Source organism: Helianthus annuus, chromosome 4 (genome assembly GCF_002127325.2).
Source record: "Helianthus annuus cultivar XRQ/B chromosome 4, HanXRQr2.0-SUNRISE, whole genome shotgun sequence".
Classification (NCBI taxonomy): Eukaryota; Viridiplantae; Streptophyta; class Magnoliopsida; order Asterales; family Asteraceae; genus Helianthus; species Helianthus annuus.
This window is the reverse complement of record NC_035436.2, coordinates 145,095,021-145,102,467: the sequence shown is the minus strand read 5'-3', so window position 1 is coordinate 145,102,467 and position 7,447 is coordinate 145,095,021.

The window sequence follows — 7,447 nt, the reverse complement described above, 5'->3', positions numbered from 1 at the left end:
TGGTGGTAATGGACGAAAAAGGGAACGAGAAAAATGGCCCCATGCACAAAGAACAGAGCAACCCGACACAAATCTCCATCACAGAAGGCTCAACACGGGCCGTGCCCAACCAACACGGCCCCGTGCTGAGCCACATGCAGAAAAACGCCCAGTTCAGGTAACTGGACACGGGCCGTGTTCACCAGACACGCCCCCGTGTCCAGGCTTCTGTCTCATTTCTTTAATTTCTGTTACTGGCACCTGACCACGAGGCCGTGCCCGGTCACCATGGGGCCATGTCCAGGCTGCCAGTAACATAAATCTTTGCTTTTTAACACTACACCACACATCCAATCAACCTAAAGATTTATTTTTGGGACACATTGAGGACAATGTGTAATTTAAGTGTGGGGGGGGGGGGGGAAGCTAACACTTTGAAATTTTGCAAGTCCTAACAACAAGCCTTACACAAAACTCTACTGGAACCGCTAAACACCCAAATTTTTTCAAAAATCCTTTCATTTTTACTTGTCTAAAGTTTAAGTTGGGAATCACAAGATTAACAAGGTTATATTTTTAAAAAAATTTACAACCGAAAGCGTCGTGATACAAGAACCAACATAAGAAAATTACGAAACGGCATAACAAGTCTAGTTAAAATTTAATTATATATACTTGATCACATTAAAAACCCATTCCCACAAAAGTGAGTTTTGAGCCTTTATTGAGCATACAAATTTACATCTTTAGACTAAATGCTCATTTTTCGTTTCTTGTGTGAATAGCCGCTTGATTCTTACAACTCTAGAACTTGCCACGACGATTCATTCCCGGTCCTTACCAACTTAAACCCAAGTAAGTAAATGATGGAGGCATTAGGACTAACTATTTTTCTTTCTACACCATTATTTTTCAATTTTTTTTACCACCTACCCAAAATCCCCCTAGTTAACCCCTTTGAGCCTAAACCTTTCATTTCATTACCCTAAAAACCCTTTTTACCCACCAAAAACCTTTTTATTTTTCACCCCTTATTTTAGTAATAAAGCTCGGTTTTTCGCAAGCTCGTTCTTTTATGTGACTAAAAAAAAGATATATATGATGATGAAGTTAAAAACAAACAAAGCTATACAAACAAAAGCTTGTTTGGAGGAATACTTCAAAATAAAAAGTCACTAAAAAAATTTTTCGAAAACCGACGCTTTTTACGCTTTTCGCCCTTTTACTAACCACTAACCCAACCACCCACCTTTAACCCAAGCCTAACCCTTCACCCAAAAGTCCTCTTGATATTTACAAAGGTATAAAGTTAAAAAGGAGGAGGATTGATTGCTTGGCAAGCCTATGGAAGGCGTGAATTCCATGCCGCTCTCGAGTGATTCACTAAAAATACACCTACGGCCGAGTGTTGAGTGATTTATCCCGTGAGGTATGTGAACTTGTATATAAATAAAATTTTAAAAAAGGCATGTTATGCCCAAATAAGTAATTTATCCTATGAGACGTTCTCAATAAATCATAACGAATAGGATTGTGAATAAATAAAAATAAAACCTAAAAAGATCTTGGATTCCCGACACTCTATGACAAACCAAAAACTTTCTCTTCTACCTATTCCATTTGGGAGTGTAAGCCACATTTAAAGAATTTTGCTTGAGGACAAGCAAAAGTTCAAGTGTGGGGGTATTTGATGTGTGTAAAATGCAACATATAAATCACATCAATTAAGGCATAAAACTAACCCTTTTTAAGTACTAATGTTGGAAAAAGAGTGTTTTTGTCTTCCTTTTGTATTTTCAGGATGGAATGAGCTCAAATTCACAAAAGAAGCAAAAAGACAACTAATTCTAGCATAAATACAAGAAAAGGAATAAAAGTAGACTGCCCGGACCCTCAACGGCATCCTCCAAAGCAAAGAAGAGAAAACAGAAGCCTGAACACGCCCCGTGCTCAGCCAGCACGGGGCCGTGCCCAAGAAGCAGCATAAAAGACAAACTTGTAGAAGCTTCCATTGCCCACCACGGGGCCGTGTCCAGTGAGCACGGGGGCGTGGTGAAAGTACAGCAGGCGCATTAATTGTAATTGCGAATTACAATTAATGAGGAGAGAGACTGTCAGACGGGCACGGGGGCGTGTCCAGCGGACACGGGGCCGTGCCCAGCCTTCTGTTCAGCCTATAAATAGGGGTGCTTGGTTTCATTCCATCTCATCCCTTGGCACACCACCTCTCTCACACTTCATCCACCACCCACCACCACCATAACACCATCATCCACCACCATCATCCATTGTCCATCATAGAGTGTGTGAGTCGTCTCGGGATCCAAGATTGATCGTAAGAGTTCTTGACAATCAAGGCCATGTTTGCCTAAGTCTCTTACATCACTTGGTGAAGACAAGTGTTTAGTATAATACTTTTTATTTTTAATCTTTTGCACTTTTTATTTGGTTTTGTATTAATGACTTTAATAACTAGTTGCTTATGTTGAAGGTGATCTTTCCTTATCGTTTGTCCGTGGTGTCTTGGCATTATTTTACTGTCTATATAAAATAAAAGATTTTCACCATTCATATCTCCACGGTCTATATGGAGGTATGTTGGCTACCTGGTCGGGGGTTAAGGGAACAGTTTGGTAAGGGTCTTGCCCTTGTTCAGCGTTTAGAGGTCCTGCTTGGGACCTGGGTCAAATTTAGTAGGATCTCCTTCAATACCCATAGGTATTGGATGGCGGGGATCCAAACTCTTTGACCCCCTCATAAGTTAACTACTATTAATACTATAACCCGGCTATTTATGACTGTATCCCTGCTGACTCAGACTACTTAGCCGAGGGTAACGTCACCGCCAAAAGCGGGGCCTACCATAATTTGCATCAATAACTTAATTCATTATCTTCCAATAATCCAACCCTTTAGGATTGTATCCTTGCTGACTCAAACTACTGGGTTGAGGGTAACGTCGCCTTCAAAAGAGGGGCCTACTACAATAACTAAGATAATCTCTTAAACAAGTGCAAAAGTGCGAAAATAATCAAAGGTTATACTAATACACGAGTCGGATCCAAGTGATTCATCTTGTCTATCTGTTTTTATTTTTATTTTATTTTTCAGCATTTAGTTAGTTTTTATTTTCTTAGTTTAAAAACATTTTTCTCACTTTTTGAATTGATTAGACGTTGAGAATAAACCGGTATTAAAAGCTCTTGTGTCCTTGGACGACCTCGGTATCTTACCAACACTATACTACGTCCACGATGGGTGCACTTGCCCATATGTGTGTTTAGTGTTAGTGAATATCATGTTTTATAAATTTAAAACTTGGCTAAAGGTGTAAAAAGGGCTTAATTATATATCTAAATTATATACACACCAACACACATCAGTGGTTCTGTTAATCAATTTTTTGTTTGACGGACGCAAAGGAGGATGTAATATTATTCTGTTCATCTGATGGGTCAAAGTCTCATAATCCTATTAAATACTGTCTAATGATTCTACTGCGAAAGATTGGCATTAGAAATGTAGTTTTGATTGGCCAATTCATCTAAACCAACAAAATATTGAAGTAGTAGTCCATTGTGGTATGTTTCTGGAATGTTTTTGTGGTTGGTATATGAAATTACGGAATCCAAAAATCATTCAGATTGAAACACAATTAATAGATCATTAAGTTAGTTAAACGATGATTTATTAAAAATATACTGTGGTGATTCCACCTAATTCTCATGGATGCTAGAATACACCATTGTTCTTGCTTAGTTGCTAACTCTAGAAGGGGTTCATGGTCAGTAACTTGCTAGAAATAATTTTATGGTTATCTTTAAAAAAACAATTAAGAGTTAAGCAAGTGGTTTCATGTTTCTTATTGTATTTATTTGGTTAACACGGTATGGCTTATGAAGTGCATAAATGTGGAAGAAGATGTTATTTTTAGAGTTGGTTTCTACTCTCTATATAGAGAGAGTTCATTGTATTGATACATTGACTTGATTAATCGTAATGAAATGAAGCTTGATACTGTTGTTTTAGAGATCATACCAGAAGTAAAACTGCAGATGGAATAATTTAAACAGATGAGCACAAATAAGGGATGAACGGGAGTAACGAATAAAATTGGTCAATGATTAGAAGAGAGGAAATCATGGTGACTCAGTATCCCTTATATATGCTTTCAATTTTGCATAATTTCTACAACCTATGGTTTTAATCATTAGCTTGACAACATGTTTCAGATTGAAGGAAAGATTAGGATTTGAGCCCGTAAAGGTGCAACTTGCAGCATTGGTGAGGATTTCACAGTTTGAATTGCGAAAAGTTAAGCTTTCTCAGTATAAATTCAAGTTATTTTATGTTTTGTAGTTAAGTATTCTCAATTCATTTTCAAGTTAAGTAAAAATAGATTTTTTTTCACTATATAATACATTTTTTTGAAAAAATGGTCAGCAGATGACTGAGACATTAGCCTAGCACATATAGATTACTTGGCCCAAAATGTGCTACGCAGAGTCCCAGGCCAGCCCTTACCATGCTGTAGTCGACAACTGCATATAAGACATCAGCCCATCTAGCAAGTTCTACGCCCCTCCTACCCATGTTCTCAGTTGTGGCATTGGATGCCAGGTTTATTTTCTATCTATGGCCATTCAACTTTACTTTGGTTTATTATTTTACCATAAACTACTGCCATAAAAATTGTATATATATACAGTTATAATATAGTTCATTATTTTACCTTAAACCCACTGCCATAAAAAATGTATATTTACACTCTTTATACACTTTTGATATAGTGCATGATGTTTCCACCACGACATTAGAATCCTTCCAGCTTTTATTGATTTGTAATGCACAACCTTTCCATAATGAATCATGGAAAAAGAAGCACACACTTTAAGGATCAACAGGGAAATGGTCAGCATACATAGCGGGTTACGACGAATATGGTTGTAAAGTAGAAGTGCTTCTTTGGGTGTGCCATCAGAGATGTGATATTGAATAGCAGTAGGGATGAGCATGGTATCGGTACCGTATTGAACCGGTATCGGTACCAGTATTTGAAGGTAAAATTCGGTATTTTACCGGTACCGTACCGGACCGAGCTCATGTTACTATCAGTAAATTAAATTGTAAATGTAACATTATTTGTTTTATTTCTTGATTTTTTTATACACAACTTATAAAGAAAACTTCATACCTAATGATACAATCCATTTTGTTAGTAATGTATGTAATATGTCACTTTATTTGCATTAATTTGATATATACACTTATGATTAATGATTAATGTAATTTAAATTTTCCTACCCAGAAAGTTCCCGGGTGATAAATATATTATTTTCCCACACATCGTACATGATAAATAAATTTCTACATTAGTTGTTTACGTCATTTAAATAGTACAACCCGGGAAGCTCTCGGGTGATAACCTAGTAACACATAAAGTAGAAGTTAAACACCACCACTATTTTTGGTCAGCGGTTCAGCGGATCCAAACGACTCCCCTTTTTTTGCCTTTTTAACCAGAAAATGTTTCTCCGTATTTTTTAAAGAGTCAAGTTTGCCATCACTTTCATGAACTTCTCCTGATATTTGCACCGAGCTATCTTGGTGTTATCCGACATAAGACAAAGGTCGAAGTGTTTCCAAACCTCTGGGTTTCTTTTGGTTTCAAGAACCAAAACAACATTCTTGTTGCTTGTCATCGTTGGAGAGTTAGAGAAGTTGTGTGGTTTAAACTATTAGAAAAATGGTGTGGTTAAAACTAAACATTCTAGGCCTATTTGGCTATTTATACTATGTTAGAGAGGTATAATGGTAAAAAAACCGGTTCCAAATGGCTATATTACCATTAGGAACCGATTCCCAACGGTAAAATAAAAAAAAAACATGCATACCTGATTTGTATTGGTTTCGGGAAACCCAAACCAGGTCATACCCGAATCGGTTCTACTGGGATCTATTATAACCAATTTCGGTTTCTACCCGGTTCTTCCTAATACCCGATCAGGCCCTACGGCCCAAAACCCGTTTTATGCACCTCTAGTTAAGAGGGATGTTTTGTGAATAATGTTTTTTAGGAAGGATTGGACACGAAGGAGTATATATTAAGAAAGAAGTATACTTGTGTAACAAAATAAGTCTACACTTAACCATAACATCATTAAACAAAAAGTCTACTTATCTTACAAAATAATTAAAACTAGATGGAGAACTGATGACGGGTTGCCCAAAGCCAAATATAAATGACTTAAATACATAGAAGCCCAAAAGGTTAAACGGTTCAAAGGTTCAAAACCTGGGAAGTCGAAATAAAGCAACTCGGAAACAGTAAGAAGTCACATCTCTGGGTTGCTACACCAACTCACCAGCCGCAAAGGTAACACAGGTCCACAGAGCACACTCTTTTATCCGCGGGGCAAAAGGCTTCAACCCCCGAAAGGGTAAGTCCCTCACTGCAAGCATGGTCACTAGTCAAATGCATTCCTCTTTGAGAGATGCCTTCTCCTATAAATTAAACACTTCATTTACTAAGCAGACATTCCTGGCCAGCCCTGATTCTTAAGATATCTGGTCATTCACTTTGAGTACTTGCTTCATGCAAGTTACTTTCTTTCACAATCAACACACACATTCCTTTTGCTAATTCATCCGAATCTGGACACACTTTAGAGGAGGATATTTAGCAAACAACAAGAATAAACTAGTGAACCTCTCTCCACGTCTTGCAAACATGGGGGGACCCCACGACCTGCGTTAGGCAAAGTTGAACCCCTCAACCCTTTTGCCTAAGCAGCCCAGCTACTACCTTTGGTCTATTATTTGTTGCATCAACAAGTTGGCGCCCACCGTGGGGCTACGCCACTATTTTTCTTCAAAAAGACCTAGTAGTGTAGCTCCATTACTTTAAACTTACCATGTCGAAAAGTGGATCCCCGGGAGAAGTGAACCAGATTCCAAACACTTCAACCCCAGGCACTAGCCAGACTCATGTGGCTATACCAACTTCTTTTTCGACTCCGGGGAGCACTCACGAGTTTCTCACTTTCAACACTCCAACCCCATCCAGATCCGGGGTCCCTTCCCCCAATGTTGGTGTCTCTAGCACCCCCTCACGTGTTGAACTTACCCCTGAAGGGGTCGCTAACAACTTCCTTGAGTTGAGGTCTTTCCTCAACCAGTATGTGAGTAGGGAAAGGGACAAGGGTGTGAGGATTCATTTGGATTATGATGAACCAGAACCAACACTATCTCCTGGACCTCCCATCCCTCCTTTTGCATCCAGGGATGAGGTTGGTCCAGTAATCCTCCTCCAAACCCTAACCCATATTTATCCGCAAGGCCAAATCCTACAGCATATCCTCTCTTCTCATCCCAACCAACCACAAATGGTGCTCCTTTGGGCCATGAGCTGACCCTTGATCAGCTCCTACAGTCCCCAGTGACAAGCATTCTGCCCTCAACAACAACC